Below are 17927 nucleotides of genomic sequence, written 5' to 3' on the forward strand. Positions count from 1 at the left end.
GCGTAAGCTATTATATTTAGAAGCCTCTAATATGGCGAAATATTTCGGTGCCTTATCGGCGAACGATTATATCGATAAACTGTAACGGATGTTACCGTTGTTGTTTCGTTACGGCAAAAAATTATCTGACTGGTAACCCCATCGCTCGAGTTTCACCCCAGTGCACAGTTTGCAAGGGGTTGTGGAATGCTCCATCGGCAACGAACTACCCTTTGCCGCGAGACTTCCTTACCGACTACCTCGAGTAAAGCTACCCCTTATTATAGGGGTGCAATACCGATGTCGGTACATTGCGGTGCTAGTGTAATTCGCACGGTATTCCTAGCTCTAGTACTGCTTTACCCTCCCAGCATCTGTACATCATAGATATCGATGTATTTATTTAGATATGCATTCTTATATCGAAAGCTCAATATCTTTCATTTTATATGATATATCTATTAATAATATTTCGCTATAATTATATTATTCAAGATCAATCTGATAGTCAATTCTAATTATTTTAATTTTAATTTAGTTAATTTATTATTTTATTAAATTATAAATTTTATTAAATTAATTAGTTATTTTATTATTTTATTAAATTTATTATTTTATTAAACCATTTAACGCACAATAGTAAGACAATAGTAAGATAATAATTTTAATTATCTTTAAATTTTTATCCTTAAATTTTATCTTTTTAAATTTTTATAAAATTTAAGATAGGATACTACTGCTCGAAATATATCTAATGTGAAATGGTACTATTGCCACATACGATCACATTCCTATGTAAGCAACATGGTTTTCAAGTTTTCAGGTCAAGAAAACTTGATGCCTGAGAAGAGTGGCCAATTTTACCACTGATGAGCCACTACGTGATATGGGCTTCTAATACCGCGAGTTCTATGTAACTGCTGACGAGACACTTTTCTATATCGAGAATTTACCAACAATTCTTTGATTCGTCGGTGATTATAAGTATTCAAAGTTCCTTATATATGTCAGATATATTGCTTGTTTTATCATTTATTGTGATAATTATAATAATTTTTTAAAATTGTGAAATTTCTTTATATATTGAATACTTGATGTCGCTGAAATAATACTTTATAAATTAAAATAATTTTTTTTTAATGTTTACATATATTAAAAGTAAATAATTAAAATGCATGTACCGGAAAGTATTTAGGAAAACGCATTATATATGTATTAGCTCAAGATATTATGCGTGGAATAATAAAGAAGATTAAGAGAATGTTACCATTTAAAATGTAATCGTATATACATAAAAATAACTGAACAAAAATTAGATCTATTTTAGGAATGAATTTTGTAATATCGTTAAATATGTAATCTCATATATGCTATAAAACTATTGTATTATATAATGCATATATAACTAATCACATTTAATCGAAAATCGTAATCGGCGATTATTTTAATTGGAGAATTGATAATTCGCCAGCTTTCATTCCATTAATAATAGTCATACCAACCATGTATCAAAATCCTATCATCCATGGGGCGTGATATAAATAGCGATTTGGATTTCCATCGAAATGCACGACGCGTTTACGTAGCATATTCACAGTTTTCGTAATATCGAATAAAGAAGGAAGTTATGTTCGCATAAATATAAATAATGTATCAGTTCAAACGCCTTATCCAATCATCTTGGATGCTGCGGGATATTTGAAAATCATTGCACGTTCTATCGTTCCATAGAACATTCAGGCTCGGTCATCTAGAGTATCTTTTAAGTTTCGCATATTCCGTGTATCTCGAATATCTCGAAAAGCCTAAAGGGTCTACGCTGGCGAATTCGTTTCTATTGCGATGCTCCCAATATTGTTCGGTTTCTATCCGGTTTCATGGATTGTTTTCGGTCAGCCTAGACGGTAGACTGTAGAAAAACGCGCAGACTCGACGCGCCATATTGAAATTTACATACGTATTCGATGTACATAGTGTGCATCTACCTATCTACAGACGTGTGTACCTATATCGGCAGTGGAGTGAGAAAGGACTTAGGGTCTCTATTGGATTACAGAACAAGCGGCTAGCACTCAAGCTTCGTAACCCCCACCGTCTTGCTCGAGGCAAAGTAGTTTAGCTTTGGAGTATAGCCTTACCCATCTAGCCTTAGCTTGCCTGTCCATCCGTTACGTTATGTATCCAGGATCCACCCTAACGTCGTGTCTCACCCTCCTTCTCTCCGCCTCTCGTTCTTCCTTCCCTGTCCCTTCGTGCGTCGCGGCAACGTGACCGTCCCACGCAGGTAAGGAAAATAAAGGAGCGGCTCTTCTTCGCCCCAATCTGCACCCTTATAGGACATGTGTGTATACGAGCGAAAATAGCCTATCTCGTTGAATCATACATTTTGTTTTTTCGGATTTTCTTCGAATCTTCTTTCGCGTTTATAAATATATTATTTTCCAGTTAAATGTTAAATTTATAACAATAATAATAAATTATTTCAATTTTTTAAAACAATGTATTTATATTTATAAAATGTATTTAATTTAGGATCTATTTTCCGAAATAATAACAAATAAAATAATTAAATTATATTTTGCGTGCAGCATATTATTCTTCGGTTTGTTAAACGTTAAATTTATTTCAGTAATAATAAATTTTCAATTTTTTTAAACCATATATTTATATTTGCAAATTTAAAATATATTTAATTTAGGATATATTTTCTGAAATAATAATAAATAAAATAATTATTTTGCGTACATTATATGATTTAAATTATTAAAATAATGTAAACGATCTATGATTAAATTTATTTTAGTATGAAAATATATATGAAGTATTACATTAAATAAAGGATTTTTTACTTAACGAGCAATTTATATCGTTACTCCGAGCTTGCGGTTCGCGATTTGGAGCACATATACTCGGATATTTCGTGCGATTCGTCAGTAGACGTGCGTCTCGACGTTTCACACCGCAGAAATATTATTGCTCGGGCAGGTAACGAACACCGCGAAGAGAACATCGTGTTGCGCCGTTAAATTAGCAATGCTACTTTCCGTTCCGACAGGGAACAAGTTGCCACGGTTGTTACCGGATTTACGTTTTACAGCCAACACGATACGCCGCGCGTATATACATGGTCACTAGCAAACAACGGGTACAACTTGACCCAAATACTCGAAATCGTTGCCGTCTGTCGGACAGAGGCTGGATAGAAGTTGGCGAACATTAGTACGCCGGTGGGCACATGTATCCGTGTATATGTGTTGTGTGTGTACGTGTACTTGGATAGTGGTAAACGCGATGTTATTAAAGTAGTAAATTTCATCCTCGCCAGGATATGGATTAGATTCCGCGTATGCTCGCCGGTTCGAAACGACGGTACGTCAGAAAACAAAGTAACGTTCCATTGTTTCAAGGAACAAGAGGGCCAAGCCGGTCTGCTGTATGCCAGCGTGGCTATTATTATGCCATGTGATACTGGGTCAGCTTAGGGGGACCTGTTAAAAAGAAAGAAAAAAAAAGGAAAAAAAAGGGAAAGAAAGAAGAATTTGTTCGTAATGGGCTAATCCATCATCGGGGAGTAACGAAACGGGAAAGAACCAACGAATACTCCAAATTGCATTCTACAGAAAGGGATTTCGAACGATCGATAAGGTCGCGAGACGATATCAACGTAATACTCGTAATTCCGCTTCTCGTTCTTCGGATTTCTCTGCCCCGGCTGTGTATATATCCTATATCGTATAAACTTGGATCATAGTTTGCGATAGTTTCTAAAGCTCCACGCTCTTATGGGAGAGCCCACGGAAATCTTGTCGCATGTACATCTGCATACTTAATTATAGCATGTATGAAATTTATGTAAATCGATTCAAATTTGAGAAACTGTATTATTATTTAATAGTGAGAAAAGTCGCGCGCGTACAATTCTTTATTCGATATTTTTTAAATAATTTAAGAAAAAGTAGATATATTTATACTGGAAATGGAGTTTATATTAATGTTAAATCATAAGAAAAAGGTAATGTATTTTTCTAGCGATATATGCTACATTTTTTTTCGTCGGTATCGCCAGACGGCGAGTACTTATGCCCAAAAGGCTGAGCAAATTGACTCGAGTTGCAGAATGAGTTAGTCTATCGGACAAGGAACTGGCGATGGGCCAGCTCATTAAGAGTAACATTCTTTTTAGCTCGGACCCTCCGAAAGACCATTTTGGTTCACTAAATATATATGCACATAATCACGGATATAATCGCTTATGCGGCAGTTACGTTTGAAGAAATCTTGCACATTTAAAGGAAAGTCAAAGGCAAAATGCCAATTTAATGAGATCAAATTTAGTCCTTAATTATTTAAAGACGCCACTTTCACAGTGCGTAGAATTATCACATTATGAACAATACAATCCATTACAATCCATTCAAAATAAATTCATTTAAAAATATATCAATTTGCTATAATTCCGCCAACAAAAGATAATAATTGTAATATTTGGATATTTTTATATTTATTTAATAACTCGCCCGCCGCTAAGTTTATAAGTATATCTCATTTAACATTTTCTAAAGAATATTATAAAGAAGAGAGGGAGAAAAAAAAAGAATCTCTCCGCGAGATAATCTATATAGAAGAAACATTTTGTTTTCAAGAATATTATTATACATATTTTTTCTCAGTATAGGAACTATTTTCGTGACGATATTAATCCGCGAAGGGTTTAGACGATAAATCCTCTCTGCATCTCACGAAATCGCGAGGTATCGCGCTTCGATGCGTAGCGCAATAGCGGTGCTTAATGTCACGCAGCGCTACGCGTTTAATCTACAATCACGGAGCGGCTTATCCTCTTAATGCACACGACGTCTGTTCGAGGTCCTAGGACTCCGCTCGATTCGGGATTAGATAACGGCTGACTGCTAACACCTACGGTTATTCGCTACGGCGTTATCCGTAATTGGAAACTTCCGTATAATTATCCGCCCACGGCTTCTTGTCCGTTCGCATACGGCCGCGCCTGCAGCACGATAAAGCATCCTCTCATTCGTTGCCTGTTCTGGTAACCATCATTAATGCGATTCGCTCGGTCGACTACGAGTGTCGTCGTTTCGAGAGTGGCCGTGCGCCAATGTCGACGTAACGCCGCGAACGTGCATTCGGTTCGAGCGCTTTTGTGGCTACTATAGCGTAATCGCTGCCACAGAATCCGATTGTGGTTGTTTCGTCGAACGGAGGCACGTAGGTCACAAGATTCCTGGCACGTTCATAGATTCTATTGATTCTTGGTCATCGCGCTGCGCGACTTTCGTTGCTAAAATACAATTGGCCGTTAATATATTGGTGCAATTAATAAATTTAATCTTGCGGAAAATGATCACGAGTCGATGGGGAGCAAAAGTATTTTTTATCGAATTGCGATTTAATGATAATTTTATGATTTAATGAAACAATCGATACGTGCGTATTTATACGAGAGAAAGAGACGTATGCTCGTAAATTTTAAATATTAAATCGATTTTTTGGATGAATAACAATAGCTTACGTCGAAATGAATAACGTGCGCAATTGAAGGAAACACAAAACGTCGATTTTAATCGACGCTAGTTCCATTTAATATACACTCTCGGGAGCGCACGATCCAGAAGGATATAAAAAGAGCGAGAGCTTTCTCGAGAAAAGCGTTAGCCGTTAGCCGCGGGCCAGATCGGGATTGAGGTTTTATTGATCTCGACGAAGCTGTATTTTCGAGCGAGCTATAACCTAGACAACACACGACATTGCTTTTTACCAGATTTCTCTCCTCGGCGTTCTAGATTCACGCGTTATCCGCTTCCGCGGGCACGATTTATTCGCGGCCTTTTCACCGACAGCAGCAGCGCGGCAACCAACCTCGATCCCCTTTAAAACGGACACGCTCTCCTCCCATCCGTCGATTCCTCGATAAATTCGAGATAACGGTTCATCGCGTTTCGTCTTATAACGCGATTCCAAGAGGTCTATTCTCTCTTCCACAACCCCAACCGCGCAAATCGACCTAGAACAATGTCCGTGGAACGAGAGCCGATAGTCGAAGCAATGGGATTCGTTTAATATTACATTACGTGGTGGCTGCGAAAACATATACTACATATCTCCTCTCGGAAAGAGATCGGAACGGAAGGTATTTTTATTCGCCTCTTACAGTAGGATCCGTTGACGAGAGAGCGCGAGGAAATGTGCACGCGAAACGGAGTATCCGGTCCCCGGTCTCTATATTCCGGTGGCGTTTGGCGATGACCACCCTTCGATAACGTTTGGACACGTCCAACGTCGGAATTCCCGCTCAGGTCTCTTTCCCAAATCGACCGCCATCGCCTCGATATCCAACGTCGGCATGGCGGCAAACCGTTATTTCACGCCGCGAGGGACGACAACGGGGTGGGTGGGGGAGGGAGCGACCCTAGACGGGGGGGGGGTGGACGACCCTGTGGCACGACGGCGGGCGGAAAAATTCTCTCTCGAGCGCTCCTCGCCGGCCATTAATTCTATTGTCCTTCCGATCACACGGTATCTATAGTCGGGCTTTGTTCTCCGAGGACCTTACGAAAAAGTTGCGACCGAGCAATTCATTCGAGAGTCGGCGGGCTTACCGCGCGAGATAATAAATTGTACGGCACGGGACACGACACGACGCGGCGCGTCGTTTGCCTTTATTGCTCCGCCTCGGTAAGTCGCGCGAAAAAGTAGCGAGTTTTGGGCACGTGCAGGCGCCGCGATTGCTTTCCTTGATACCTACGTCGGCGATCGCGTTTCCGCCACATCAATCGCGTATTTTCTGAATTGCCTTCGCCGCGAGTGCTTTCTTCGAACTCGTACGCCGTCGAAATCGTACGCCAAATGTGCCGCGAAGTAGCAACAAATGTGTCGGTGATACTAACGGCGGAATAATATTTAAAGGATAATATATGACAGAGAGAGAAAAAGAGAGATGTCGTTATATCGTATAATGCTCCTCTTTTTATAATTATTACATAGTGTTGCATTTTATTATTTGCGAGTTGTAGGTATACGTTAGGTGTACTATTTTCAATCAATTTTACATTTTTCAATAAAATTTATTTACGTTTAAAAACAACCGTTGAAGAAGAAATGCGCGTTTAAATTAATTCGTCGCTAAATTGTCAACAGAGGTTTATTTAAAAATAAAAAAGGAGGAATCGAAAAGCAATGTCAAGTTTTGGCCACAACAATGTTTTTTCACGAACATTGGAAGATAAATGAAAATAGTGAACACGACTAAGCGCATTTATGGGAAGTAATGAAAAAAAACGAGTTTAACGGTACGTTTGTGACCCAATTCCCATTTTACATTTTAAAGCGCCGCGACTCGTTTAACTCCATTACAAGGACGGTATTTAATTAACAGGAAAAAAATGTTGAATAGTTTCGTTGTAGTTAACTCCGAACTTCCTAGCAACGTAGACTGTCGTAAGAACCACGCTCAAGTCAGTTGACTCTTAAAATGTCCGTGGATCGAACGTTTAAAGAGAGAGATTGGAGAGAACAAGAAAGAGAGAATTTTATAAATTCTTTAGCGATTGTACTCTTACACCGTGTCATTGTGTCGTATACCTTGAATTTTATTCGTAAAACGCACGTTTGCGGTTTTTCAATAGTCGGGAAATCACGCTGACACAATTCTACAAACCGACATGAAAGTGAGCAAATCAAAATTTTCTTTTGCTTCTTTTTACCAACGCTTTTTGAAATATACTGTTGGCATAGGGAATGTGTGTCAATATAACCTCATAGAAAATATGTCACGTCTATTTCGAGAAAATATGTAACGAATATTTTTGATATTTTTACTTTTTGACCTAATTAAATAATTGGATCTATGCAAATGTAACTAATTAAAAATTAATCTCACATAAGCCAGGAGACACTAATATATTCTAGATTTCTTTCTTAAATTTATCTGAAATATTTTTTTACATTATTCTTAATTCATAAAAAAATGTGGAATTGTGAAAATATGCGAAATTAGCAAACGATCCACTGAGAGAAGTTATCATCACCATACTGTGTTTTCTTTTCTTATTTCCAGCAATCAATTTTATTCGTTTATATACGTTTATATACGTTTATTTCGAGAACTTTTGAAAAATATATAACTTTTGAAAAATATTTTTCACATTTTTACCTTTTGACCTAATTAAATATTGGATCTATACAAATGTAGTTAATTAAAAATTAATCTCTCATAAGCTAGTAAACATTAACATAATAATACTAAACTTTTTTCTTCGATTTAGCGGATATTCCTGAAATATTTTCTTACATTATTCTTAATTCATAAAAAAATGTGCATTTGTGAAAATACGCGAAATTAGCAAACGATCCATTGAGAGAAGTTACCATCACCATACTGTTTTCTTCTCTTATTTCTACCAATCAATTTCATTCGTTTCACGCCCGGTCGTTTCTACCCGGCCGAGTCAATTTAATTCTGATTAATTACGTTTTAATTAATACAAACGCATTTTCCGAACAATCTTAGGCTGCGTCTGGACCAAGGGGTGAATGTACATCGTTTTTTTTCTGCTTAGTTCTTCGCTTTTATCTCCAATGAAATCGAGGCACAATTGTCTCGGAAATCCGAGTGAGAAAGGAAAGTGACTCTTCAATCCGGGGTCGGGTTTTTCCTGGTATAGCAGATTAATAGAAAATAATGACCGGCAACGTAGAACCGCGGTCGAGGAATCTCGTTATTGTGACTATGTCGAAAGACCATCGTTCATATTTATTTATGAACGAAACTATTCTATATGATTGTACCAGTACAATCATATAGAATTCTATCCGATAATTGTCTGAACGCGATGACTACGATCCTTTCATATTGTCTTTTTTGCTATCATCGTAAGACACAAATAGCTATACATGTATTAAAGTTAAATTGAAACAAAAATTTAATATTAATACAATCTAGACGAAAATTTTTCTGGAAGAGGGGTCGACGGTTTGATACGGAATATTATGCACTTGGAAGCAAAAGAAATAAGCAAAAATTTCTAAAAAGAAGAAGGGTATAAATCCCGACTGGAAATCTGCTAATAAATTGCTACACGATAAAGCGCGCAGACGACATTGCTTTAAAATTGCAGTTTTTTTTGCAAGAAATAATAAAATCACAATTTCAATCGCAAAACTTTACAAATCTCGTAAATTGATATTGACAATTACATCGCTACTCTATCGAATTAGTTATGTGACTAGCGAAGTAGATATTATTTCTTCGTACATCTTTTTGCGCTCGTGCTTATATTATCGCGAATTTCTCCTGCATCTCATAATCATATACCTTTTATATGTAATGTGTGTGTGTGTGTGTGTGTGTATACGTATTAAACGCGCAATACTCGCTTCTTCATATCCGCGCGATTGCGGGCGCGCTCTTTCCAGACTCGTTTCCCATTTCTCGCATTAGCGAATTTCTCCGCACGACTCGCAGATAAAATCACGTTATAACGATATTCAAAAGTCGAGAGCTCTCCGTGCCGCGGCAATAATTGTTCATAGCGGATGTCCGTGCTCCGTCTCTCGAAAGCGCGCGGACGATTTTCTCTATCTCGAAGGCGGCACGGTCGGTTATCAGAAGAAAACGCGTGCGGCAACTGCTCAACCTCGAGATTTCCCGGGAAAGACGGAGAAACGCGGAAAAACATTCTCACAAAGAAACTCATCGTTTTGCAGCTGCAGGTAACGTCGGCGGTCCGCGTTGCGGTGTGCCACCCTCAAGATAATGTTAATATCCAGCTCGAGGTTTTGTAATTGGCAATTATTTTAGCTTACTCCGCTCTTTGTTCTCCGACGTTATCCCGGCGACGGTGCTCACCCCGCTTCCCCGAAGAATCCTCGAATGTGCCTTGCGCACCACACAGCTGCGCCCTTTACGCAATCATTTCGGAGCTAAGCCGCCACCGACTCATATCACCAGCGGCCTGGAAAGGCTTCTCTTAACGCGAGAACGGATGTCCCGTTTTCCGTTGAATTTCTTATTATCGTTGGACGGCGGAGAAAATTCGGGATCAGGATTTTCCGAATATACCTAGGAGCCACCAACCTTTCCGCGAGACTTACGGTAACGGGACAAATATTTTCCAACGTTATTCCGGGCGAATCTTTCGCGTCGCGTCGATGTAAACGCAATGTTTGTTCGCGTTTGCTCGCAATGCGCGTCCACCCACAAGGAAGACTGATAGTCAAAAGCGCGGCATCAGGATCGGGGCGCGTTTTAGCGGTAAACGCGAGGCGTGGCTTCCGGACTTTCGCGTTACGGCGCGCTATCGAGGACAGGCATAAATCCTGAACGTCGACCGGCCGCGAACGAGCGCCGCTCAAGCGCACCCTGTACACCCTGAATCTCTCTCTCTCTCTCTCTCTCTCTCTCTCTCTCTCTCTCTCTCTCTCTCTCTCTCTCTCTCTCTCTCTCTCTCTCTCTCTCTGCAATGTACACGCACACAAAAGCGAAAGGTTATTAACGAGCCCAGATTAAACTCGATAACACGCCGCGACGGTATCTTTCGGTTCATGGCGATGCACGAGGCGCCCTTTGCCGGCGCCACGCGCACCACTAGCTCTCCCTCGTTATCCATTTTCGCCGTTAACGTTTAATGCATTTCCCATGCGGGGACGCGCACCCGCCGTGCCACTCGCAAGCCTCGCCTCCACAAATTTTACAAAACACCGATATAAATCGTTTGATAACGCGCGTTGGCTCCGAGCGTCGATATATACAATGCGGGAGTCGACGGTGGCAAGGGGTGAGAAAGGGTGCGGGGAAAAGGGAAGGGAAAGGGAAGAGGAGGGGGACGGTGGGCTCGCGCTGGAAATTTGGCGATACGCCAGGCGCATCGACGACGCTGCAAAGTGCGCACGCCAGCCGGTGCATCGCGTCGTTCGGCCGGCCGAACGTGTCGGATGACGTAACCGATATCGCTAATTGCAAAAACTACCACCGCGGAACATCGCTCGCGGTATCTCGCACCGGACTTTTTAACCCGTGCGCGTCGCCCGGTTTTGAATTCGATACTATCGCGAGTAATTTAGACGTTTCTTTTAACGCGAAACCACAACGCCAGCAATGTTGCTATCACTCGTCGATGCGCGCGGAATTTCGCCAAAACTTTTCTAATATCCATCCACACCCACGCACACATACGTATATGTATATACACACACACGTGCATATATATATATATTTAGAGACGTATTTTTAACTGCCATTGCCGTGTACCGAACGATATACACGATCGTGAATATTCCGACGTCACTTTCAATTAATATGGATATACAAAAAAAGAGTCCGCGGATATGTATAAAAAGATATTAAAAAAATTTCAGCTCGCGGGAAAATTCATGCGCGCAGTGCGATAGAAATATATCAAAGTATCAAAGCATCGAATTTATTCAAACGAATAATATAATACGCTTTCTAAGGCAATATTAAATAAAACGGGGCCGCATGACTAAAGTGTTGAAATAAATTTATATGTATGTACTCTCGTTATAAACGTCGACGAAGAATTTCAATCTCCGCTAGCAGAAATTCGCGGTGGGACTTCGTCAAGAAACGTTTCCAAGGCCTGTGCAACGACGCGGACACTTACGGCAATTAAGCATCTCTCCTCTACAGGATCCGCAAACTCTTCGAGAAAAAACTAAATAAATAGAGGAGTTCGCCTTGCAGGCCGCGAAGGACGAGGTCGATGTGGATACGCGGCGGTTGGTAGTGCCAGGGAGCTTGTGCAAACACAAAAGCTCACGGCTGAAGATAAACAGTGAGACTGTAAGCTGCAACATACCTTCGGGCATTGCGCGGTAGATAGGTAGGAAGGATAGAGGTAGGAAGAGCCAGAAGGAGAGAAATACACGGACATTGTGCAAGGTTGTGAGCCTCTTTCAAGGAGACGGGAAAACTAAGACGGGCAGAGAGAAAACTCTGGCGAAAAAGAGCCACCTATAACGTTGACACCTAACAGCCGAAGGTCTCTGTAAACTTACGACATTAAACCGTTTGTGAAATAAACTCTCGTTTTAATAGCGTAAATATAAATGACGCGTAATCCACTTTGTCTCTCTGTTGCGGTGTCTCGCGCGAGATTTTTCCGTAACGTGAGAATGTCTCCGACATATCGTGAATCTTTTCGAGTCGCATCCGTTCTGGATTGCGAATTTTGCTCGAATGGTTGTCAGATAAAAGCGTTGTTCGCAAAACATAGACGAGAAATATATTTACATTAAATTTTATATTTTAACACGCAATACATAAATATTGAAGTTATATGATGTATAATTATAATCGTGCATTTGATGGGTAATTGACAAGAATAAATCTCTAGATAAATTTTAATTTGTGTGTGTGTGTGTGTGTGTGTGTGTGTAAAAGCAATAATTAAAAATTATATCAAGGCTAAAATATCTTACCTGATGTGGTTTCCGTTGGATAGATCAGAAATCGTCCTGGAACAGATACAGATATTTTTACAATTATTTATTATTAATACATGAACTAATAACAAAAATAATAAATATAATTATGCTACTGGCTTGGAAATAATAATATAATTAAATTCATTTACCGATCTGACTTCCTGTTTTGATAATATATGACATGTAAAACAAGATAAAATGTACATGATATTATAATTGCAAATTATACACATATATTATTCTTAACGCTTCGTCACGTCTAGTATCGATATAGTTATTATTAGAGAAAATAAAATTTATCGTATATTTTCTGCATGCATTAATATAACTACAGTTTAAATCGAGCAATTTAAAGTAGCTTGGAGCAGAGATGGATAAGAGTATATTTTGGAACAGCTAATCTAGGTTCAGGTCTTAACTTGTAACTAGGTTAGTGGACGCGTGCTCATCGTCCGTGACAGAGGTTTGCACTTCAAAACTACGTGACGTGGCTTACGTTCTCGCTGCGTATTCTCGGAAAACTGACGCGTTGGTCATTACTTGCAGCAACGAGTACCCGATCGCAAGGGGAATAATTAATTCGAGCAACGTCATTAAAAGTACCGCGAAAGTTAAAACACGCTAAATGACACGTTTATCATGGTAAGCGTGTTAAAGCGACACTCTCGGCGTTGTAAACTCGTAGGAGGGATGCATGCAATTATACGGAATTAAATAAAACACATGATTTCATAAAGGAACGCTTATGAATCGTGTGAGCGTCTGATCTTTTTCGTTCAACGAACTGAAATAATTAATAAATAATCGATAATAATCGACAAATAATCGATAAATTGCACGGTATTTTAAATAAAAGAAAATGCGATAATATAATTTTTTTTGTAGTGCACAGATGATAGCGTCAATAATTATCCATCGAATTTATCACGAACGTATTCTCCTGTAGCCTGCGTGTGTCGAGTTCGTGCATATAATTTATTATCACTTCGCGTTACACTAAAAATGCCTTTACTGATTCATTCGCAGACGCATAAAAACCACGCCGCCATACATTACTCCGTGGAGACTCTCGTACTCCACTTTACGCACACACAATCAACTGCGCTATAAAGCGCACCTCAACCTACCAATATTTTTTCCACTACTTTTGCGTTTTACAACTTTGAGCATGAATATAAGAGGCAACGGAAACTTCGTCACTATATTCTTTCATCAACTTATCTCATCTAACATTTTACGATATTGTGTGTCTCTATGGTTAATTTTTCTGCACATGCATTACTTGTCACGGAGTTATTATTTTTAACCGAACGAAATTTGTATCACTACAGATTTCTACTGTCGCGTTTATATATATTCAGAAATTTAAGTATATTTTTTTCTTACTTTAATGCGATTTCACAGATAGAGCTTTTGTTATCATATATATGTAAAGTGGCGTATACAGATATAAATAAAATTCGTTTATAGTATTCAGGAAGGCTAAGAAATTCAAAGCTAACTGAAGTTGTGCCAAGTTCGAAACTTGCTTCTCGAAGCATAGAGGCAGTAAGATCTTACACAATGCGTTACAGACTATAGAGTTCCCTTATTAAAGATTAGCACGATTCTAGAAAAGCTCCTCGAGAGTGAATGAAAGACACGAACGGGGATATTGTTTTCTTGTCGCGTGCTTCAAACTAACTACGAAGGATAATAAAGATACAATAGAATAGAAACAAGATATCGCTAAAAAACGAACAAAGATTTTAAGAGCAGTAAAAAGAATTTTAATTAGGATCGAAAGTAAGAAGATTTATATATATATATATATATATATATATATATATATATATATACACACACATTTATAAGAAAAAGATGTGCGCGTGTATTATAGCATGCATTTGAATGTTCATGTTTATGCGAAACCAGGGCATTTTAACATATGAGAAACGTAATAAATATAACGGTTCGATTAACAAATATTTGTTATTTCGAACCACAAATATTTGTTCCATATAATTACATCAGTCTCCTGAGGAACACTTTTCATATTCTGATATATATAATACATAAATTGGATAAACCAACATACATATAATCGTTAGTATTTTATATTTTAAATCTCTTACTATATCGCTTGCTAACAAGATGTCAACTGCCCTTTTTTTCGCCTTCACTAAATATATGTTATAATCTTTTTTGAAAATCAATAGGACAACTAATAAAATTTATATTTTGCACAAAAATAGAAATAAAAATTAAATAATTTTATTTAGTGTTATAAAATATTCATGGTTACTGTAAAATTTTATAATTTTTATTATGTAAGTTTAATAAATATTATTTTATGGATTTAATTATTTTACAAACTATTTATACTATTTTAATGATTTTATATTTATCGCAACTCTTGTTTATGTAAAATGAAAATAAAAATATTTTTAACAATACATTTACATTTAGTAATATATACCTACGCAAATGTATTGTTAAAAATATTTGTATTTCCATTATGCACGCATTTTACAAAGAATAATTGATATTGATATTTATTCGGTAATAAGAACATCGATCGCGTGGCGCTTGTAATTATGAATATAAACGCTTCATTTATTTTTACCTATATGTCTTTTTCCGTTTATACAGTGCATACTGCAAATCATCCTGCTGGAACGATTAATTGGGTCAAAATCATTATCGGTCTCTCCATTGATATAATTAATGATCACGACTTTGAACAGTTAACTTCAATTATTAGGGATCTGCACCACATTCATTATTGCCTACCAACTGTACGTACATATATATCTAAACGTAATTTCGTGAATGTTAGAAGGTAATGCTAAAGACTGCCCTACTATTTAAGTTGTCAACTCTACAGAAACTATGTAATTTTAAAAATATAGCTTGTGTGCACAATATCATATATATGATATAAATAATAATTTTTATATTTGGCATATAAAAGAGAATTCATCGAGAGAAACTTGATAAAAATATCTATATCAATTGTTTAAATAAAATTCAATTTTATATAGAAACCGTATGCGATTTTGTCCGATAAATATAATAAATATTTAAAACTCCAGAATTTTATTGTATTGTACACATTATTAAATATTTTTCTCTCTTTCGTATGTGAATAGAAATAAATCAATACATAAATCTTCTACTACATTAAATTTGCAATTGTATGAAACACAATTTGTTTCTCGGAGAGATGGAGCACAGTACAGCGTACATGCTTCAAAATTTAATAAAGCTAGAATAGCACGGGAATAGTATAAAACGATCGGAATAAAATGATTTTCCACCAGCTAGCCTGGGAAATTCCATAGAATAGTAGTGAGATTACCAATACATGGAATACGTAACGTATCACGAGACACTCGCATTAAGAGATCAATATTTGATGTCACGGCAATCGATAATTGAACGTATTGTTTTCCGAAACGTGCTTTCAAACGTTCATGCTTATTTCGCGATTCGTCGGACTTGTGAGCGTTTTATTGTCAAGAGAAATGCGAAAAACTTAAGCTGGTGCACCTTTATTTCACGGATGTCAATGTATGGTGTTATATCCATTGCATCAATGAAAAGAATTCCTTTTAATTGGATGAAATTACATGATACGCTTGTACGCGTTTATCATTTTTGTTTTGGACTTTTTTATTCTACGTTTTACGTTGATACAATAAAAAAATAGCGCATTCTGTACATAAAATAAGCTTGTCCACGAATATTCCGATACGCAGTACCTCTTTACTGGGAATTGGACGAACGTGAATGCTAGGTTTCGTTCGAAGAGGGGTTGGGTCTCCAACAACTTGAACAACTTCACAATAGTCGTGGCCTTTGCACGGCCCGCTACGCGAAATAAACTTTACTCGCCTAACTTTAAAATTGATGATCGCGTTGTGTCGGCACATGTAAGTGTATTCACAAGACAAAAATACGATGGTTGTCAATGAGAGTTTATCGAGTGCAACTTTAGACGTACATTCAGCGCGATTTAGATCGGAGATAAGCAAGTCATCATTATCACGCTTATGAGAATTTCCATTCTATTTCGTATGGTTGACGTTATACACAGAGAATATAATTATGTAAATCGCGTGAGAAAGAGAGAGGAAATACATAATAGAAAAGACTTTCTTATGCAGTCGGGCTCTTGACAACATGAATTCGAGAACACTTTTCCGCAGAACGAAATCGGTTTACATGGCGATTGTAAGCTTCTGTCGATGACTAGCAGAGCAATCATAGAGAAAATTTCAGATCTGCTCGAGCTAGCAACGAATCATTGGACTATGATCTCCATATTTGGTTTGGTTTCATTGTTACGAAAAGGGCGTGACTCGCCGCGTTGCGCTTATTGTTAGGTGCAAAAACGCGTGAATTTCAATGTGGAATCGCACTGTTTGAATCAAAGGGACTGGAATTTGGAGCGGACAGCCATGCGAGCTGGTATGTAAATGTATCTACTCTTTCTGTTTGCTGTTACACAGATGACACGGAAAAATTGTAGAGATGATTCTACATACATACGCAAAAACGCATTTGATTTCACGTTTCGTTGTAACATACTTTAAATCGCAAAAATGTTGAACAAAAATTAAATATTATAGATAGATTCAGTTACTTTTAAGCAAAAAAGCTTGTTGTTTAACTTTTAATTTTGTCATGATTGCTAACAAATCAAATCATAATGTGTGTTAAAATTAAGTTTAAGAACTTGTAAATTATTATGGAATCTAATATCTATACAGAAATAGCTATATAAAATGCGTCACGATGAAAGTGATAATGTCAAACTTCTAATAAATTATTAAAAAGAAGGAAAATATGTAGTTCTTTAAAGATCTTGTTTTTTAAATATGATATCTCATTTATATTTGAATATTAATAATAAAATATAACATTGTTGTAAATCTACATTCCAGTGAATAAAACAAAGCTATACAATTCTTTAATTATAAAAGGAAATATATAACAGGAAAGTAATATGAAAAAATCTTACGCGCAATATTATATAACAAGGAAAAGTAATATTTTTCCATAATGTACATTTTTATCAAATTGTATTAAAAGTTCATCAATGCAAGCTTCGTATATCTCTAGTGTAATTACAGTCATTTCGTGAGAAAAAAGTAGTTGTTAAAAGTCAGCCGTGAACGCATGTCAGAAACCGTATGAATGCATTGTAATTTAAATTACTTATTTCAGATTGTTAGCCTGATTTGCTTTTCTTCCGCTTTGATTAAATGTTTCAACGTAGCGTGGATATTTATGAGATTACTACGAGCTCAGCCAAGCATCGCTTTAAATGATCGAATTTTCCGGAATGTAGGATACGAAAAAGATAAACACAGAACCGGCCCATAGGAATTCTAACATAATTACGCGGCGAAGCGTGGGTCTCGCTACTACAATAAGTGTAGTACGTGCCGCGTTTGCACAATGCGTATTAATCTAATAATTACGTACTAAAACCTGCG

General features: G+C 37.4%; 1 protein-coding gene across 2 annotated transcripts in view; it reads right to left on the bottom strand.

Annotated features, from left to right (window-relative positions):
- LOC105257891 (teneurin-a) overlaps positions 1-17927 on the bottom strand; it is a 434044-nt gene that overhangs the window by 315417 nt on the left and 100700 nt on the right. For both annotated transcript variants that reach the window (XM_025411980.1, XM_025411981.1), the window contains exon 2: positions 12439-12474. The gene's annotated coding sequence lies outside the window, so the exon portion shown is untranslated. The remainder of the gene's footprint in view (positions 1-12438; positions 12475-17927) is intronic.

This window comes from Camponotus floridanus, unplaced genomic scaffold (assembly GCF_003227725.1).
Source record: "Camponotus floridanus strain SB8 unplaced genomic scaffold, Cflo_v7.5 scaffold46, whole genome shotgun sequence".
NCBI lineage: Eukaryota > Metazoa > Arthropoda > Insecta > Hymenoptera > Formicidae > Camponotus > Camponotus floridanus.